This window comes from Arvicanthis niloticus, unplaced genomic scaffold (genome assembly GCF_011762505.2).
Source record: "Arvicanthis niloticus isolate mArvNil1 unplaced genomic scaffold, mArvNil1.pat.X pat_scaffold_70_arrow_ctg1, whole genome shotgun sequence".
NCBI lineage: Eukaryota > Metazoa > Chordata > Mammalia > Rodentia > Muridae > Arvicanthis > Arvicanthis niloticus.
In genome coordinates this window covers 374,659-396,462 of record NW_023046322.1, presented here as the reverse complement: position 1 = coordinate 396,462, position 21,804 = coordinate 374,659, and the positions used below count along the sequence as shown (strand labels likewise).

Below are 21,804 nucleotides of genomic sequence, written 5' to 3'. Positions count from 1 at the left end.
TTCCTTGTATTTTTGATTTGTTTGGGTTTTGTTGTTGTTGTTAGTGGTGGAGTTATGTTTGTCTGGCTATCTTCTTTTGGTTTGTTGGAAGATTACTTTCTTGCTTTTTCTAGGGTAAAATTTCCCTCCATGTTTCCCTCGATTATTTTTTGTAGGGCTGGATTTTGGAAAGATACTGTGTAAATTTGGTTTTGTCACGGAATATCTTGGTTTCTCCATGTATGGTAATTGAGAGTTTTGCTGGGTATAGTAGCCTAGGCTGCCATTTGTGTTCTCTTAGGGTCGGTATGACATATGTCCCGGGTCTTCTGGCTTTTATAGTCTCTGGTGAGAAGTCTAGTGTAATTCTGATAGGTCTGCCTTTATATGTTACTTGACCTTTTCCCTTACTGCTTTTAATATTCTTTCTTTGTTTTGTGCATTTGGAGTTTTGATTATTATGTGACATGGGGTGTATTTCTTTTCTGATCTAGTTCATTTGGAGTTCTGTAGGCTTCTTGTATGTTCATGGCATCTCTTTCTTTAGGTTAGAGAAGTTTTCTTTTATAATTTTGTTGAAGATATTTACTGGTCCTTTAAGTTGGGAATTTTTGCTTTCTTCTATACCTATTATCCTTAGGTTTGGTCCTTTCATTGTGTTCTGGATTTTTGGATGTTTTTGGGCTAAGGAGTTTTTGCATTTTCTATTTTCTTTGACAGTTGTAGGAATGTTTTCTATGGTATCTTCTGCACCTGAGATTCTCTTCTGTTGGGAGCTGACTTTTAGCAGAAAGCAGCTATCAAATTTGCAGCCATATACCCTGACAAGAGATTTGTTTTCAACAGCCTACAACAGCTGAGCACACTCTGATAAATATCTTGCTTATCTCACATACCTTGTTCTGCTGTTTAGTGACCCCAGCTGCATGGTGCACATGGTAAAGTGTCTTCAGCTGTGTTCCTCTGCTTGTGTTTATAAATACCCAGGATTTTCTTGCAAGGAGAGAGACAATAAGAGGAGACACTAAGAGAGAGGAGACAATAAGAGAGACAATAAACAGAGAAATGAGACTTGGAATCACACCCTGTCTTGTCTCCATTCCTCGTGTCTCTTCCCCCTCCATTCCACACTCTCTTTCTTGACCAGAGCACTTAGCCCCAAAACGTGGGGCAGTGTGGTTGTCAACACTCTTCTTCTATCTCTTGTATTCTGTTGGTGATGCTCGCATCACCATGACTTCTGATCTCTTTCCTAGATTTTCTATCTCCTGGGTAGTCTCCCTTTGTGATTTCTTCATTGTTTCTACTTCCATTTTTATGTTCTGAATAGTTTTGTTCAATTTCTTCACCTGTTTGGTTGTGGTTTTTTTGTAACTCTTTAAGGGATTTTTGTATTTCTTTTTAAAGGGCTTCTACCTGTTTACATGTATTTCTTTGAAGAAGTTAATAATTTCTTTGAAGAAGTTATTTATATCCTTCTTAAAGTCTTCTATCACTATCATGAGAAGTGATTTTAAACCTGAATCTTGCTTTTCTGGTGTCATTGGGTATTCAGGTCTTGCTATGGTGGCAGAACTAGTTTCTGATGATGCCAAATAACCTTGATTTCTGTTGCTTATGTTCTTGTGCTTGCCTTTCACCATATGGTTATTTCTAGTGCTACCTTCACTCACTATCTCTGACTGGAGCCTGGCTGTACTATTATTTTGGTTGAGTCAGAACTCCTCAGAGTCCAGCTGTCTCTGTGATCCTGTGATCCTGAGACCCTGGTTGTGATAGTTCCTGGGAATCAGGCTGCTTCTGGGCTCCTAAAATCCTGGTGTGCCCAAGGTTGTGAGATCCTATGATCCTATTATCTTATGTTCCTATGTGTTAGAGCTCCTGGGAGTCCAGTCTCCTCTGGGTTTTGGGGGATTGAGTGCATAGCTGAAGCCTTAGTGTACTACAGTATACTTGAAATGTTAATGTATTTTCTAAGCTCATCCAAAGTTTGAAATCGTAACTGTTGTGTTTCATGAAATAAGAGCCAGAGTAGGTTTGTTAGAACCAGGTATAGTAAGAATTAGAGGGGTGCTCAGGAGAGTTCAGGCTGAGGCATCCCTAACCCCTGTGGTACCAGCCACAGTATAGAATAGAGTTTGATATATAGTTTGGTATCATAGAGATAGAGATAGAGATAGAGATAGAGATAGAGATAGAGATAGAGATAGACCTCGAGATAGAGATAGACATAGATATAGATATTTTGGTATAGTACAAAGTTTATTTAAAGCATAGGAAGGGGAGTTGAGTATGAATGAGAAAGTAGTAGAGGCAGATGAAGAGAAAAAGAAAGAGAAAGAGAGAGGAAGAGGAGCGGATAGAAAGAAAAAGAAGAGAAGAGGCAGTCCAGAAACACATGGAGAAACAGGGGCAAGGGGGAAGAGAACATAGCTAGAAAGTGGTCAGGAAGTGTAGGAAATTAAGAGAATAAGAGAGTGAAGAGGGGCAAAAAGCCACTTTCATAGTGAGTCAGGTGTACCTTGCTATTGCCAGGTAACTTTTGTGTGGAGCCTAAAAAATGATAACATTTCTTCATTTTTGATTAATTTAAAAGAAAAGGAAAAATCTAGAAAGAGACAATTGTGGAGCAACAATAGATTTGTCATGATCTTTAGTTACTTCTTGCTGATTTTGAAATGACATGTCTTGGGAAAACCAAGAAAATGTGGATTGTGACATTGGTCCAATCATAGAGAGTTGGCTGTTTCCTTGCTATCCAGGGGCTGTGGGACCATCTCTAGATAAAAGGAACAGGTTCAGTTGAAGCATCTGTGTCGATGAGAGTAGATTGGAGCATATGGGTTGCATCTTTGGAGCTGTCTTGCATGTTGATTTTCAGTAAACTCCTGGACCTGACAAGATGATGAAACATTATGTTTGTGTGTGTATGTGTATGTGTGTGTGTGTGTATGTGTAGTAGTAGTAGTAGTAATGTAGTAGTAATAGTAGTAACAGTAGCAGTAGTAGTTGTAGAAAATAATACATGTATACTATAAATACATTATATATACATATGATATATACATCATATATACAATATATACTTTATAGATATAGACTACATAAAATATATATTACATATATAATATACATGTGTATACACACACACACATATATATATATATATATATGAATAATGTTAAGAACATTTTGGGAGAAAAAGAACTTTTTGTAGGTGTACATTTGAAACCTATAGGTCTTGGTGTTTGAAGTGAGATGAGTCCCAATCCCAGGGAACAGAAGAGGAATTCTACCCTCTAGAAGAGGCCTCAAGTGGGAACTTAGGCTATTGATGGGCAGATGTACTCACCCAAATTCAGTCTCTTTGGTCCATGGGAGGTAGATCTGACTGTGTTATTGGAGAGTATAAGTTTGCAAAAGAGAGAAATTTGTTAACAGCATGAACAATCTTTAAGATGAGCTTAGGGAAGACAAAAACGTTTCATGGAGCAGAAGGAGCAAGAAGGGCTTTTTCTTCTCTCTAGAAGACTGAATGTATATAAATAGATGTAGTATAATCAGAAACATTTTGAAGAATATATTTGAAGATAATTAACAGAAACTAAAAAATTTGATGACCTTGTGAATATGATAATTGATCATATAGATTAGCCTGAATAACACCTTAAAGACTATAATTAAAAGACAAACAAAAGAAACTTATATTTGTAACTATGACAGCTGATAGTATAGATTTAGCACAAGAAGCACTTTTAGTCTGTGGGTTAAGGACAATCAAAGGAAACTTAAAATTTAAACTTGTGATTATAAAAATTGGATCATGGAATGGAATGTTTTAATAGGGTTAGGCTAATTTATAAGAACTCTATTATTAATGTTAGGTCAGTGTCATAACAAGGGGTGGAAATATGTAGCATTTATTCACTGGGAAGTGAGTTTAGAACAGGAAGTAACAGAAGGTTGTATCTGTGAAGGTTACATCTGAACTTCTGTATCTTATATCATGAAGCCTGAGAGTAAGGCAAATCTGTCTTTGGTAAAAGATCTGGCACTCTAAACTAGTTAACAAATTGACTAATGAGATATTAAGGTGGTTAATTACCTTGGGGGAAAGAGCTAGAGGTCTGTTTTCTAGCTGTAGTTTGCTTAGCTGTCAATGTACAGAAATTTGAGAAAAATAAATTAAAATCTAGACATCATTAATTAAAATGACAGAGGTTGGTCAATAGTCCACTACCTAGTAAGTTTTCTAGGTCCCTGTGTTCTCCATCACAACTCTGGGCAGAGTCAGTGTGTCAATTATGCCCAGAAGAGAAGAAGCTTTTTTTTCCCTGTAGAATAGGAACATGGGAGAATTGACTCACCTTGACCTAGGCAGTAGGAGACATTTAATACTCTGGGTGTCCTCAATTTCACAACAGCATAAGCTGATGTCTGGCAGCTGCAAGGAAATGAAGCATTGTTTCTCAGTGGTTTTTATAACACAATCTTGGCAGTCTTGTCACTGTGCCTACATTTTCTTGGAGACCTTGGTGGGAATGTGGGGGGTTGTAACTCTTATGCCTTGGGAGTCTCAGTCTGTCCTAATAACCTTAAACATGTACTGTTACATTTAGCAGATTTCTGAGAAGACTGACAGCTAGTATATATTAAGCATATCTGAGTTAGGCAATCTCTAACTTAAATCAGTGATCTTTAACCTTTTTACTGTTGTAAATCTTTAAATTACTATTAAAATTACTACTTACCAAGGCAGGATAGAAATCAGAGACCCTAAGTCAGCATGTTCTAAGGTGATAAGGCAGTGAGGTAGAAATTGCCCATAACAAAGATGGTGGGTGGTCATGGGACTATCATTAACTAAGATGGCAGTGAAGCTACAGCCAGTCATGTGACCTCCCTTAGCTAAGATGGCACTGAAGCAAAGGCATAGGAAAACCTTATCTGCCCACAAAAAAGATGGTATACACTCATAAGACTGCCCCTAATCAAGATGGTGATAAAGCTACAGCTCTGACTAAAGAAATGTCACATATTTGTCACATATTGAAATGGCAGAAATGGCTGTATATCACTAGATAAAAACATATAAAAGGACAAACATATAGAGATAAATGGACATGTTTTTTTTTTTTTTTCTGGTGGGCAAGAGGTCTCTGATTTCACCATAGTTGGCCTGTATCTCTGTGAACAGAGCAGTGGGTTTGATCTGTGCATGGAGCAACTGAGCTTCCATACCTGGTTTAGAGCTGATGCAGAACAGAATGAAAAGAAACCAGAGAGTTTACAGTGGTGGTGGTGAACAGGCCCCAGGAGCACAGAAGCATAGGCAGCAGCTCAATCTGGTGTGAGCAGGGCAGAAATGAAGCAGGGCAAGGGAGCAAGCACCTTGGGGAGGTGCGGGGAGTAAGAGGCAGTGCCTACAACTCTGCTCTAGCATAGCAAGAATTTTGCCCACATGAGGTTGGGTTGGGCAGGGAGCAAGAAAGCAAGGGTGAAAGTGGAGAGAGGAGGCTAGAGGCAGCTGCAGAGGCAATGGCAGAATCATGGGGGAACACTGTTTCTCAATAGTTATCATACCACAATCTAAGCAGTCTTGTCACTTATGCAGGAGGGAGATCAAAGAAAGAAAGCAGCAAGAGATGGGGTGGTAGGACGGGGCCCTACATAGTAATCTTTCAATTTTTCCAGAAGGCAGAAGGGAGAGTTGTAAAAGTTTATTTTTTTTAAGTACCTTTTGACACCCGTGCAGAGTTTTTGCTTAGTGGATATTGGGGCCAAATTTAGCTTGTGAAGTTTTAAGCCTTTAAGAATGAGCGACATCCCAGTATAGAACCTGGGATTGGCTGGGAAGACATATGCTTTCTGGGTGAGAGTGCAGTTATTAATTACCCCTATCAGCATCCTGAGGATAAGTTAATAACTAAACAACAGAAGGGTCAGATCACCAATACATCAAGCATTGAATTGAGGTCTGAGCTCAGGCCAGTACCTGAGTGGGCAGTGAGGAGAATGGTTTACCCAGGCCTGAGGTTTCACAGCTGTAATAAAAGGAAATGACACAGAGGAGAGAGAAAATCTCACTAAAGGGAACATGTCCTAAGATAAGGATACAGCAAAGAGGCCAGTCATAAAGACTGTGAATGTCAACATCCACAAGAACACCACAGGGTGGCTGCTAGCTCAACAACCCTACCTTGGACCAGGGAATGTTTACACTGACCACTGTCTGAGAGAGAGCTTACCAACTTGATATGTTTTGAATGGGTAGTAGTTCTATCCTGCAATCTGTTGAATGGAAATTTCATGTGGCAATGGGAGATGTTAACCTGGGAACCTGCAAGTTGTTAAATATGAGTCACAACACCAATGTGCTTTATAAAAAAAAAAAATCGAGGATCTGTTTGATAGCACCAGCTATGGTGATGGTGGGATTGGTTATCTGGTAGGCCCATGCTGAGGCATCCCATCCCCCTGAGGTACCAAACATATGACAGGTTTGGTATAGAATAGTTTACTTAGAGCATGGGAAGGGAGTTGAATAGGGATGATAAGGGAGGAGAGGGAGAGCGAGAGAGAGGGAGAGGGAGAGAGCACTTAGGACAAATTGAAACTAAAATCTAAAATGTATCTATAACTGAATCCACCAGAATGAATAAATAATTTCTAGTTCTTCTTTTTAGATCAACTTTAGATCAACTTTAACCACCAAACAACCTCCAACAGAAATGACAGGACCTGGAAGCCAAGAGCTGGGGCTCCACACAGATCAGCATTCAGAAATTCTGTTATGTGTGGACCATTAGCAACTTTTCATTTTGCATTCGTGGAATTCAGAGAAAGTTTTCAAGCCCAGTGTTCTCACTAAAGGCCAATGACGAATTGACATGGTGTTTAAGAGTTCTTGCAAACGGGGTCGATGAAGAAAGCAAAGACTACCTGTCAGTTTACTTGGTGTTGCTCAGCTGTCAAGAGAGACCAGTTTGGGCAAAGTTTGAGTTCTGGATCTTAAATTCCCAAGGAGAGAAATATCAAAGAACAAAGAGCACAAAAATCACTAGCTTTCTGCAAAACCAACAATGGGGATTCAAAAAGTTCATTCTCCAACGTCTCCTCCTCTCCCATCAGCATTGGCTTCTCTCTGAAGACCAGCTCACCCTCTGCTGCAAGTAGGGCATAGTAAGAGACTTCTTTTGCATGCCTGGAAAGAACATGACACCTGCAATCATGGATCCTTGGCACACACTGGCAGATGACCTAAGGGAGTTGTGGGAAAAATCTCTCTTCACAGACTGTTGCCTGTTGGTGGCTGGCCATGAATTCAGGGCTCACAAGGCCATCCTAGCAGCTCGCTCTCTAGTTTTCAGAGCCATGTTTGAACATGAAATGAAGGAAAGCCTAACAAATCAAGTTGAGATCCATGACCTGGATCCCAAGTCTTCAAGGAGATGATGGACTTTATCTACACTGGGAAGGCACCATACCTGCATAGCCACTCCATGGCCACTGGTGTGCTGGCAGCTGCTGACAAGTATGGCGTAGAGGGCTTGATGGTCATGTGTGAGGATGTCCTCTGCAGGAACCTCTCAGTGGAGAATGCTGCACACACTCTCATCCTGGCTGACCTCCACAGCAGAGAGGAGCTGAAGTCGCAGGCTCTGGATTTCATTTCAGTTCATGCTTCTGAGATCTCTGAGACTTCAGGGTGGAAGTCAATGGTGGAGTCACAACCCCCTCTTGGTGGCTGAAGCATTCCACTCCCTGGCTTCTGCACAGTATTTTCTTGAAGCCCTCACTCAAATGCCTAAAATGATTTTAGGGGCTAGACAGATATGACCAACACTTTTCTTCCAACAGCAACATTTGGTGTTATAACCAAAGACTTCTGGTTAGAATATACTATTGCTGCAGCATTTACACTGAATCTGGGAAAAGGCAGTATGGTGGTTCAGATTGAAAACAGCTGTAATATATTAAAATGGCAGATGTGGAAAGGGCAGCACAGGAGTCTAGGACACTCTACTTGACATCTACCCTGCTGATGGTCTTGTTTGGGTTTTTAAGACTCAGTTCATAGGAACTTACCTGTAACTGGTGATTCAGAGGCTCTGAGTCCTTTCTCTGCTCTCCATGACCACAAAAAAGTATCTGTTCACAAAAGCTTAACTATTGGGTTGTAATATGTGTCTCAGACCAGTTGTTGGATTAAAGCATGTCCTGAGTCTGCCCTGCCAAGAGGCTAAGGCCACTTGGTGAGACAGAGGCTTGGAAAGTTTGACTATACTCTCTCCAAGCTGGCACCCTGCAGGCATGGGGCTATGGAAAGCCTCAGGACCCCACTCTGGGGGCGAGAAGTGCAGTTTGAAATAGGAGGGGAGCCAGAGCTAGTTTGTCTGGCTCTCGGTCTTTTAGGCACCCATGTTGGGCTATGGGAGCTGTGGAAGTTCTGAGAACAAAGTGGAGGCCAAGGTCTGGATTGGCACATGGACAAAGGGAAGAGAAAAGGAGAGATGCTCCGGCTGTTTGCCATGGGGATGACAAGTTCTTGGCTTGGTTTCGGCAGCTTGCTTGGCTTGCTTGGGTTGGTGGTTGCTGTGGCTGGGAATGCGGAGACGTCTTCTGTGGGAGATTGGAAGGAAGCTCTATAGATGAAGGCCTGCTCCAATGCTCCTCACAGTGGATCCTCAATGAAAGAGAAATGGTCCATGATTTTAAGTTGTTTATTGTCATGGTGGAAAGTAAATGATAAACCATACCCCAGTTTTCTCAGGGCAAGCCTAAGGTTAAATACCTTTTGTAGAAAGGGTCTGGGAAGGAATGCTTAATTGACTATGTCCCTCTAGACTTTAGGTACTTCATTAATATGAGGATCTGCCTTGAGGCTCCTTGGCTTGTAGGCATGCCCTCTACATGTGGAGGGGCTAGTAGGGGTGTTGCCCTACGTGACCAAAGGATACAAGTCTATCAAGAGCTGTGGCACCATGTCAGGAGACTGGAGTATGGGGATGTGACAAATGCCTACCATCCCTTGCAGGGAACTGTGCGGGGTCACCTGCTGGGTCACTGGGGTTTCAAACCTAGCTCAACCAGAAAGCAGGCTGCCTTTTAGGGTCCTATATTAGCCTAGTAAAATAGCATATGAATAGAACTTTTAGAATCAGTCTATGGATTCCAGAGATGTTTATGTTTAGAAAAGTTCCGTGTACAAAGACTCTGGTTCAATTTCCAGCACACACAGGAGAGTTTTTAACCACCTGTAACTAGTTATCCAGAGGATCTGAGGCCCTGCTCTGGTCTACATGGGCACAAACAGCTCTGTAGACAAAACCTGATCCGAATAAAATACAATATGAATAAAACTTTTGAAATAAGTCTGTGGTTTCCAGAGATGTTTATGTTCAGAATAGTCTTGTGTAGTCCAATCAGCTAAGCTCAGCTGTGGGTGTTTGTGCAGACCCCTCACTATCCTTCTAGTATCAGAAATCCTTGGTTTCTTTATTGGAGTTTAATGTTGGCAAATGAGAACTCCTCCATCATGCTCTTATGACAGCTGAGAAGAATATGGCAAAGTGAAGGGAGTCTACACCTTCTGGGAGAGAAGTGTTTGTGGGTCAAGGCATGAAAAATCTTTAAGGTATTTTGATATTAGTAGGGATTGATTCTTTATTGATTCATACTCCCTAGGACAGTGGTTCTATAACTTCCTAATGCTGTGCCCCCTTAATACAGTTCTTTATGTTGTGGTCAGCAAATCATTAAATTACTTTGTGGCTACTTCATAACTGTAATGTTGCTACTGTTAGGAGTCCTACTGTAAATACCTGATATAGAAGATATCTTGTATTCAATGCCTATGAAAGGGTCATTAGGCTGCCAAAGAGGATAGGAACCAACAGGATGAGAACCATAACTCCACACCATGCCTGCCAGAACAGGTAGACTGTTTACAGATCTTGTCTTCCTTCAGTTCTTGCAGACCCAATCACACAATCAAAACCCCACCTTTGTAGCACACCACCTGTGGGAGCCTTCACTGCCCATTCATCACATGTTCTGTAGATCTCACAGATTTTCCCCTTCTAACCCCGTTCCCCCGAAACTTTGCTCTGTCTCGGCCCAAAAGCCAGGCTTGCACACCCATGGAAACAAGTGCTACTCTTTGTATGGTAACAGAAGCCTAAAGGCAGATCCACACCTCTCTCTCTTCCCTCCCCCACTTACTATTTCCCCATTCTCATTTTCAGTACTGCAGCACCAACCCCAGTGGATCACAGAGAACTTCTCCCCCAATCTTCCTACCCCCAATCCATTCCATTTCAGCCTGCAAGAATTCACTAAGAACACCACAAAAGAAAAGGGCTGGGAAACAATTCTGAGTCCCACAGACCATTCCTTTTTAAGCTCCCTCCCCCTAACTCCTTGCTATATTCTAGTCCCTAACTCCTGCATGCACTCACTGAAAACTCCCTGACCAATCCTGACAGGGAAGCATGGAAGCCACCTGTACATCTTCCCCTCTCCTTCAGTTCTTGTAGTACCACACCTACCAGCCTAATCCCCAACTCTATAGCAAACATTTGGGGTAAACTATGTTCACTCTCCCCCAGTCCCAAGCAGACAAAGTAAGCAGATTCTGGTATAATGTCCTCCCTCCTGTGAACCCCTTCAGACTTCTAACATCCCCATTCCTTAATGTCAGTTCCCAATCCCCAGAAACATTGAACCACAAGTGGCCAAAGTTATTAGGTCCAAAGGAAAGTTCCTGCCTAACAGCAGTGATGGCTGTTCTCAATTGTCAACTTGACAATATCTGGAATAAACTACAATACAGAATTTGTAAACCTCTTGTAAAAATGTAAAGAGAGGTTCATGTCCAGGACTAGTAGTACAGGCCTTTAATCCCAGCATTCAGGAAACAGACACACACAGATCTCGGAGTTCAATGTCAGTTTACAGAACAATTTCTAAGCCACCAAGCCTAGGCAGTGAAAGTGTAATAGAACAAAGGCAGCATGTTCTAGTCCCATAAAGCAGCAGCCATGGGCAGCTTGGGCCACCTGGCTTTAGGCTAGAGTGCCTTCCAGCACCAAGCTTGCTTGCATGATGACATGCTTCCCACCATGGTGATAATGGACTAATCCTCCAAAATGGCAAAGCAGCTCCAGCTAAATGTTTGTATAAGTGTTGCTTTGGTCATGTGTCTTCCAAGCCATAAAACTGTAACTAAGACAACATACAGCAATTACACTCTTCAAAAATCCAGAGAGGAAACCAAAAACAAGAAGCAGAACTGCTACCCAACACACACAATTGTAGAAACTAAAATCTAAATCTTTAATCATTGCAATGCTGGAATCTTAGATGCTAGCCTAAACAATAGACAGCCAATACATTTAGTCCCTTATTTCCAGACAGTTAACGCTCCAGATAATAAAAGACTCATCTGGGCCAGACAGCATTACAGAGGAAGTGAGGATAGCCACTGGGTGCTGGTTGATGGTGTTGAAATTTGATCTTCTGGGTGTAGGACACTTGCACATTTAAAACTGGCAGTCTTTTCTATTTAAGGTGACACTCTTCAGTTGTCCCCTCTCTTTCTGTGTGTGTGTGTCTGTGTGTGTGTGTGTGTGTATGTGTGTGTGGTGTGTGTGTATGTGTGTGTGGTGTGTGTGTATGTGTGTGTGCGTGTGTGTGTGGTGTGTGTGTATTCGCATGGATATGTGTTTGTGTACTGAAATTGTACATCAACTTTTACTCTAGCAAGAACCGTCTCTACCAAAGAAATTGCTCTTGGGTTGGCTCAATAGAGTTAGCCCTAACTGTCTAATGGGGGCCTGCTAGTTTCACTGCTTTTTCTTTCTGTGCTAGGGATTGCTAGATAAACAGAATAATCTCCATGTTCCACAAAGGAACACAGAAGCAAAGCAATTATTTTTGTTGAAAGGTGCACCAAGACCCAACTAGAGTTAGCAAGCATACAGGGATAGATAATGACTGCCCTAAGCTCCCCCCACCCCAATTGCCCAGAGTCTGTCGTGATTGGCTAGTTTTAACATAATAATTACAAAGGAAATGAAAAACAAATGGAAGGGGTTGGCCACATAAGGGAAGGCTGCAGTCTTTATGTAAACAAAATTTTATCTGGTTGGGGGTAGTCTAACATTTGGATAGTGGTGGCATAAGCATTTAATTCCAGCACTCAGAAGGCAGAGGTGGGTGGATCTCTAGGCCAGCGCGGTCTACACAGTGAGTTCAAGCCAGCCAAGACTATACAGTGATACCCTGTATCAAAAAAGAAAAAAAAACAAAGAAACGAACAAAAATCTGCATAGAGTTGGAGAGATGGTTCATAAGTTTAAAAGCACTGGTTAGATTCTGAGCGCCCGATGGCAGCTCACAGCTGTTTGCAGTTCCAGGGGATTGGATGTCTTCTTTTGGTTTCTATGGGCACCAGGCATACATGTGGTACACAGACAAAACACCCATATAGATAGAGTCAAATAGCAATAATAATTGCTCTCTACTCTGTTTTACAGAGTATGACTTCAAGTTTATATGCCTTCAAGTTCACTAATCTGGAACATTCAATCTTCTGTCTATCCGATCAAGTTTCTTTTACCTAAGATATTCATTTTTATCTGAAAGTTTTCTCTTTTGTTGGAGGATAGAGCTAGAGGTGCCTGACATGAAGGACTAGAGTTGGTTACTTACCACAATTCTAAACAACAGTGAGAATACAACAGGAAAGGGATTATGGAGTTTATTTTTGAGTTCCTAAGGTCAGAAAGACAGTGGTCTAGTGACACCCCGAGAACTGCCTTCAAGGGGCTAGGAACAGCTGCAAGATTGTACAGTACCCCAAATTGTGGTTGGGGACAGTATGCAAGTTAGCCTAGAAACGTGTAGTAGTCTTAGGCTCTGGTCTGGTAGATCCTTGTCTGAGGCTTTATCTTTCAAGGTCCCTATTGCAACTGGGAAATTATTAGCTCTTGTGGGTTAGTTCCAGTTCCTATAATAGGGTGCAAGACTTCAGGGGTCATTGTTTCTGGAATTTGAGGTAATCTGGGAAGTAGAAATAACACAGAGAATGAACAAGTTAGAGGAGCAAAATGGAGACAGGGCTGTGATTTGAGAAGCAGATAGAAGAAGATGAAAGCTGTTGATGTATGGCAAGTCTACAATTCTCAACGTCAGACAGGATGGTCAGGAGTCCAATGTCATTCTCAGCCACTGTTGAATTTGAGGCCATCCTGAGATACATGAGACTGTGTGTGTGTGGTGTGTGGTGTGTGGTGTGTGGTGTGTGTTTATCATCCTTGTATCATCATTAGTTTTGTACTAATACTTGTAGCACAAGTCCTCCCAACCTACACTTTTCAGGCTCTATAGTAAAAAAAAAATGTCTACGTATATCTGGACCAAAGGCTAAGTAGATAAAGGCACTTGCTACCAAGCCTGATGATCTGAGTTGAAGTCCCATGATCTACATGGTAAAATAAGAGAGGGAACTCCTTCAATTTGTTGTCTGACCTTCACACATATTCTGCTACATGTATGCAGTAATGTGCATGCACACACACTAGCAAGTAAATAAGTAAACAAATGTAATAAAGAATTACGAAAAGAAAACTCTTATTGTGACAATGTAGACATGTTAAATGAAATAGGCACCGATAAACCAATGTCATGTGACCTCACTTATAAGCATAATCTAAATCAATAGAACTTATAGAAGCAGACAGTAAGATGGTTGTCAGATTCAGTGGGGGAGGGCTGGGGACTGGGGAGATGGTGGTTAAAGAAAACAAAATTTCAGTTAAGAAAGCTTAATAGGGCTATTATAAAGCATCATGGCAACTATAATTAATGCAAGGGTATTTTATGCTCGACAGGCAGTGATAGAGTGTCATCACTACAAAAAGCCATAGGTATCTGAGGTAATATGTTAGTCAGCTTGTTTTAGCCATTCCACTGTGAACATGTTTTAGACATCATGTTGTGTTGACTATATAATTTTATTTGTTAATAAAAGTACTTTGACACTGTTTCATGTATCTTGTCTTTCTGTGTGGCAACCAAGGTATTCTTTCAGGTTAGAGGCTAAACTGAGTTACTGATACTGCCCCTTTGCTGCTTGTTTCTGCACTTCCCTTGGACTTGTTCTCACCAGACATCCTTCAGGAGGGATGCCCCCTTAAATTGTTATGCACTGGGCAAGGCACCTAAATGAGTCTCTGGATCATGGAAAGGCAAATCTTCCCTTTGAATGATTGAAGAGGTGCTTGGAATGAGGAAGTACGTGCCCATTTTCAAGCTACTACAATTAATTTGCATCATTGGTATTTTGATTCAATATTTAGGGTTATTGCATATTCTTATTTCATTTCTGGAGTAGTCTGGCAGATGAACTCATTTACTGGTGTGTGCCTTGGCCTTCCAGATTTCAACTCTTTGAATATATCATAGTCCTTTCTGTCTTGGTGTCTTCTAGGTTGTCTGTCCTCTGCTTGCCATGAAGCTGCTTGCCCCAGCTTCTCCCATAGCTAACTCCTCTCCTGCCCTTTGGTGTCAGTGTAGCTTCTGCTTTCTCAGAAAGGGCTTCCCTGTCAAAGGTAAACACATGCAATGTAACAAATGCTATAATTGCTTCATGTGCATGATTATTTGATCTGAGTTAGACCTTCATTAAGTTGTAGTAGCCAACTTAAAGTAGCCGAAATTTCCTTTTAGGTAATTATCATAGTTATAATTCAATCTAAATTTGTAAGCTTCCTAGTTCCTTTAGAAAACCATGTGGGTTTTTAAAAAAAATGTCTTTTGGCTTTGTTCTGTATCTGTAGTACCTAGGCACTGGAAAGCGGTTACTGAGAGGAGAAAAAGAAAGCCCTACCCAAGATAGGGTCTCACTTGGTCTAAGTTCACTTTCAACTCATTATATAGCCAAAGGGTGTTCTTCAACTGTTGGTCCTTCTTCCTTAGCTCTCCAAGTACTGGGATTATAGACATAAGCGTCTTGTTTCTCTTGATATACATGCTTCAGGAACCTGGATGGTACCAGTCCATCAGTAGACAGTCAAGTCAATGACATTGGGTTCCAAATCCCTCAAGACTGAGGAATGGGCAAGGAAAAGGAGGAGTTGTAACTGGGTCTTCCATTCCAGACCACTTCAACAGTAATGGAATGAGGGGAATGATAAGATGGCTTAGTGGGTAAGAGTTCCTGTTGTCATTCCTAAAGACCTGAGATCAATACCCAGGGTCCACATGGTGGAAGAAGAGAACCACTCTTACAGATTGTCCTCTAATCTCCACATGTGAGCTGTGACATAAACATGTGCATACATACACACACACACATACATACACACACACACACAGACAGATACACACATAGACACTAAATCAATAAGTGTTTATAAAAACTTAGAAAGTGGCTGTGGAAGTGTGGTGCCCTCCTGGGGTAGATGAAGCCCATCATCTCCTTGAACACTTAGGGATCCAGGTCATAGATCTCATTGTGGTTCATTAGTGCTCTCTTTCATTTCATGTTCAAACATGGCTCTGAAAACTGGAGAGCAAGCTGCTAGGATGGCCTTGTGAGCCCTAAATTCATGTCTACCTACCAACAGGCAGCAGTCTGTAAACAGGGAATTCTCCCACAGGTCCCCTAGGTCATCTGTCACCACATGCCTTGGATCCTGGATTGCAGGTTTCATGTTCTATCCAGGATTGCTGAAGAAGGCTTCTACTATGTCCACCTTGCAGCAGAGGATGAGCTGTTCTTCAGGGAGAAGCCAATTCGGATGAGAGAGGAGAAAATCTCAAAGGATTAACTTTTTAAATCCCCAGTGTTGGTTTTTCAGAAAGCTTACCACAGTGGGTCTCTTCATACTCTGATATTTCTCTCCTTGGGCATTTATTATCCACAACTGGAACTTTGCCCAAACTGGGATCTCTGGACAGCTGAGCAACACCAGGTAAACTGACAGGTAATCTTTCCTTTCTTTGTCACCCCTGTTGGGAAGTACTCTCAAACACCATGCTACTTTGTCTTTGTACTCTATTGAGAACACTGGACTTGTAATCCTTTTCTAAATTCCCTCCATGCACAATGAAAAGTTAATAATGGTCCACTCGTAGCAGAATTTCTGAACAGTGATATGGACATAGCCCCAGGTTGTGTCTTCCAGATCCCCTGACATTTCTGCTGGAGTTATTTTTGAGGTTAAATTTTATCTGAGAAGAAGTAGAAGTTACTTACTCTTCACCCTGTAGGATACAATTATAGATACTCCTTAGATTTTAGTTTCAGTTTCTCCTAAACAGGCCATTCTATGGTGCTGTTTTTCTATGCAATTTTTGCTCTAGGCTTCAATATTTGTTATACAGGAAACGATGCAGACCCATAGTCACTCTAAATCACTCTCTCTCTCTCTCTCTCTCTCTCTCTCTGTTTGTGTGTGTGTGTATGTGTGTGTGTAACTCCCTCCCTCCCTTCTTCCCAACAATAGAAGAGTTTGGAAAATTTTGTACATTCTCATTTCAGGTGTGTGTTGGGAACCAACTTCTAGCAGAAAGTGGGTATCATCTTTGCAGGCATCTGAAACCATGTACCCTGACAAGAAACTTGTTTTTCAACAGCCTACAACAGCTGAGCACACTCTGATAAATATCTTGTTTTTCCCACATATCTTCTTTTGCTGTTTAGTGCCCCCATCTGCAAGGCTCACTTGCTATCCACACTATACATGCCTGTAATATGCACACAGTATCCACACCTGCAAGGTGCACGTGTTATCTATCCATGCCTACGAGACACATGGCAAAAGCATATAAATACCCAGATTTCCTTTCAATAAATGAGATTGATCAGAACCTCTGTCTTGTCTCCATTCTTGGAATCTCTTCCCCTTCATCCCCACTGTCTCTCTTGCTAGACCCTGACCCAAGGACTGGAGCAGCAGCTCAGGCCGGGACAGGTGTGTTGTATTAGTCAGGGTCCTTTAGAAAATGTACACAATCAATTTCTCTACATAAAGAGAAAGTGGGTGTTTGAGAAAAACCTGTAGGGTGAGATCCAGCTAATATAACAATGGCTAAAGCTTGCAATTAGACCACGACGTTTGATGAACCAAGGATTCTTCAGTATATACAGGAATTCTGAAGAAGTAGGTTCTCATGCCAAGGAGAAGTGGACTTGCTACTAAGATTAGAGCAAACAGGAAAACACAAAGCTTCCTTCTTCTATGTTCATATATAGACCACCAGCAGAAGGTGTGGCCAAGTTAAGGGTGTGTCTTCTAGTCTCAGGATCTGGATTAAAGGTGTGTATTTTCCTGCCTCAAGACTCTGATTAAAGGTATGTGTTTTTCTACTCAAAGAGTCTGTATTTGAACTGGATCTATCTACTTCAACTTAAGCAAAAAAATTTTAAAAGGCATGCTCTCCATTCTTGTACATTACTTAAGTCCACAGGTAGTCAAGACAGGAAGAATAGCCATCACCAGTGTACTTTGCTTACTGGGGTCAATCTTCTATAAATGAAGGGATCATGTCAATCTCTGAACAGCTATTATTTACCCATATGCTGGTCTTACATGGATTCCTGACATAAACATGATCAGGGAAGTTATATTTTCCTTAACTTGTCTGAAGTCTGAGTGTTCACAAAATGTAAGGCATGTGGAAGAACTCCTATATGGTGGGCAGGAAGCAGAGCCCCAACACTCTGAAGATAGCTTTCTTCTTTCTAGTGTGTTACACCGATATCACCTACAGACCTTGTGATTACCCCTCCCAATTTGGTTTATGGTCTTGTACTTCCCCTCAGTAATTTCTCCTTAGACTTTTCATAATCACTTAAGGAATATCCTAAATGGTTCTAATTCAATCACTTTAATTGGCAGGATTCAGCTTATCAATGCCTCATAATCTGCATCCTCCACTGGTGAGTTCTGTCCTCTTGGAACTTGGACTTGGAACTGCCATACTTTTTCTGCCTTTCCTAAAAGGGAGAGATTTTGTTGTTTTCTAAGGGCTGCAGCATATATTCAAGAGATATCAAACATTAGGGTCTATTAATACTGCCCTTATGTAAAATAAGGTGAAAACTCTGTCTACATCTCTCATGTCTCCAGTTCTTCAAGTCTTAGACAAACAATTTAAAGGACACAGAAATAACTGCAGTGATTCAATCAGCTCAGCCACTCCCAGATTCCTGTGTGTCTCACTCCTATGCTGCTGATCCCTCAGGATAAATCAATTAATTGGCTTTGCTTTTGATCTCTCCAGTAGATTTATTTCTAGTATTCACATCAGCGACTCTTCATCAAGTTCTTTTTTTTAATACTTAACACTGTAATTCCTTTTTGCTTCAGCACAGATAAAAATGTCACCTCTATAACCAGATTATCATACATTTGCTTTTTTATTGGATATTATATTTATATGTCAGATTTATCCCCTTACCCCATTTCTCCTACCACCCAGGAACCTCCTATCCCATTTCCCCTCCTCCTGCTTCTATGAGGATGTGCCTACACCTACCCCTACCACTGCCAACTCTTCATCTGTGAATTCTCCTCACACTCCATATTCAGCTTTCATGGGACCAAGGATCTCCTCCTCTCCAACCTATGCCCGACAAGGCCAACCTCCCCTACATATACAGATGGAGTCATAGGTCCCTCCCTATGTGCTCCCAGGCTGGTGGTTTAGACCCTGGGGAGCTCTGGTTGGTTGGTATTGTTGTTCTCCTCATGGGGCCACCAACCATTTCACCACCTTCAGTCTTCTCTCTAACTTCTCCATTGGGAAACTTTTGATCAGATCAGTGGTTAGCTATGAACATCTGCCTCTGGGTATGTCAGACTCTGGCAGACCTCTAAGGAGACACCTATATCAGGCTCCTGTCAGCATGCACTTCCTGACATCCACATCAGCATCTACCTTTGATGACTACACATGAGATAAATACCCAGGTGGAATGGTCTCTAGATGGCCCCTCCTTCAGTTTCTGTCCCACACTTTGTCTCCATATTTGCTTCCTTGAGTATTTTGTTACTCTTTCTAAATAGGACCAAAGCATCCACACTTGGTCTTCCTTCTTCATGAGTTTCATGTGGTCTGTGAGTTGAATCTTGGCTATTTCAAGCTTTTGGGCTAATATTTGCTTATCAGTGAGTAAATACCATGTGTGTTCTTTTGTGATTGGGTTTCCTCCCTCAGAATGATATTTTCTAGTTCCATCTGTTTACCTAAGAATTTCTCAAATTCATTATTTTTAATAGCCTAGTAATACTCCATTGTGTAAATGTACCACCTAACTTTCAGCATGGTACAGCTGTAGCTGCAGCATTCTGCTTTCCCTGTTGGGAAACAGAAAGAGTACAGGACAGTAGTGCTGTCAGCAGGTTATAAGCACAAAGTGGAGTCTTAGTAACTATTGGGTGCCCATATTTGATGGCAGTGAGATGTGTAGTACCTTGGAATTTGCACAGACTCTACCCCAGTGATAGCTTGATGAGCAACAGGTGTAGTACCATGAAAGGAAAGCATGGTTTCTGGTCGAGCACCAAATAGCCAGAAAGTCAGCAGGGTTCTCTGCAAGGGACAACATACATTTTACCACACTCCCAGACTCCAGGTTCCTGATACAGGCTTCTGATATGAGGTCAAAGAGCTCCCTAGAGTGGAGTCCTCTAGTCTTGTAGGACAACGCCCCTACTAGCCCCTCCACAGGTAGAGGGCATGACTACAGGCCACAGAGCCTCAAGATATCACAATGTAAGAATAAAATAATTGTCTTTTTGCTTCTGTTTGGTTTATCTATCTAAGTCTTGATTTTGTTTTAGTTACATGTATTGGAACAAATAAACTTAATGTCCCATTTTAAAATGTCTAGGCCAGTTGGACAATCACGTAGGACCCTTAGACCCTGTGGAGACAACTGAGATGTGTGAGAAAATAAAAAGGCACAGCAAGTCAAGAAGTCTGATCAAGCTGGCAAAATTTTTATTACTCACACAGGTTATATACTCTAAAAACAGGATATGGGGATGGAAAGGTGCAGAAAGCTAGCTGCAGCTGTGGGGTCTAACTAAGTTATTCTCACAAGGCCTTTCTGTTACTAGGGATTCTAAAAATATCTATCTAGCAGGATGTTGGCTAAATCTAGAGATCAGGAGGAAGGGTTACTAAGGTGGGTTGCTATGAAGTCTTGTTTGAAGTTCTGAGAACCGACAAGTGAATCGTGGAAGGGAAGCAGAAAAAAGAATAGTAGATAGGAGAGCCAAGGGTGAGTGTTTGCCAAGAGTAAGGCCTTGCCATTGCTTCACACAAAAACTTACATAGTAAAGCTAACAAAAAATGTATTGATTTTCTGCAAAATAGGTTTGGATTTACCTTAACCTGGCTAGTCCCCATTCATGGTCAGATTGGCCTAACTTCATCTTTGATGCCTACCACAAGAGAGTTGTTCTTTCTTACCTGGTGCTCACCTCTGACCTCCAGGTGAATTTTGAAATTGATATGAAATTGGAGAACACAGAGACTCAGGAGGAGAAGGGCAGGTGTAGAGGTGTGAATATGTTTGGCCCACTGGAAGTGTCACCATTAGGGGGTGTGGCCTTATTGGAGGAATGATAGTCTTGATAGAGGAAGTGTGTCCCTTCCCATGGTCCAAACATATTCAAACTACCACAGCAAGTGAAGAAATGCAGACATCCCACCACTAAACCTGTTTCTAAGAAAGAATGAATTTCTGACCATGGGAGGGAGAGAATGTCAGAACACTGTCAAAAGAATGGCACATGGTCCAGACCTCTGCCCGGCCTGCTGGTGAGTACACCCCGGATCCTGCTGGAGACATTTTGGGGGCTCCACGGATCCCACAGCCAGCTTTACGTAGGAAAACCCACATACTGCCCTGAGCCCATAGCTAGGTGCCGAGAGTACTCAGATTCCAGCAGATACCCCCCTCCTGCCGGCTAGCACCACCCCCCCTTCTGCCCATCTCCCCGGTCTGAGGCCTGGACCAGACCTCTGCCAGGTCTGCAGTTGTGTGGACCCCGGATTCTGCCTGAGACATACTGGAAGGTCCACTCAACCCAGAGCCACAGAGGAACAACAGAACTCAGAGCATCAGACAACATATCCTGAGATATCCAAGAGGAAACACTGCACCCAGAACATCAGACACCTAGCTGGACTGCCACCTTGGAGGCACCATATCCTGAGGCATCCTAGAGATATCACCGTAATCAGTGCAGCTGGAAAAAATCACAGAGACATCTGGACCCCTAGAAGACCAGACATAATCGAGACAACTAGAAAGGCAGGCTTCAATCAGAGACAGAAGTACAGGTAGCACTAGATTTAACCAGATGGCAAAAGGCAGGCGGAAGAACTTAAGCAACAGAAACCAAAGTTACATGACATCATCAGAACCCAGTTCCCCAATCATAGCAAGCCCTGAACACCCCATCACACCAGAAAAGCAGGATTCAGAATTAAAATCACTTCTCATGATGATGATAGAGGACTTTAAGAAAGACATAAGTAACACTCTCAAAGAACAGATAGAAACCCTTAAAGAGGAAACACAAAAATCCCTTAAGGAATTGCAAGAAAATGCAACCAAACGGGAGAAGGAATTAAACAAAACCATGCAGGAGCTAAAAATGGAAGTAGAAACAATAAAGAAACCACAAAGGGAGAATACCCTGGAGATAGAAAACTTTAAAAAAGGATCAGGAGTCATAGACACAAGTATTACCAACAGAATACAAGAGATGGAAGAGAGAATCTCATGTGCAGAAGATA

At 41.7% G+C, this 21,804-nt stretch overlaps 2 pseudogenes; one reads left to right on the top strand and one right to left on the bottom strand.

Moving 5' to 3' along the window:
* The first annotated feature begins 294 nt into the window (after nucleotides 1-294).
* LOC117702342 (TD and POZ domain-containing protein 2-like) lies at nucleotides 295-7,795 on the top strand (annotated as a pseudogene).
* A 7,584-nt stretch (nucleotides 7,796-15,379) lies between these two features.
* Nucleotides 15,380-16,184, bottom strand: LOC143433904 (TD and POZ domain-containing protein 1-like; annotated as a pseudogene).
* Between the last annotated feature and the right edge of the window lie 5,620 nt (nucleotides 16,185-21,804).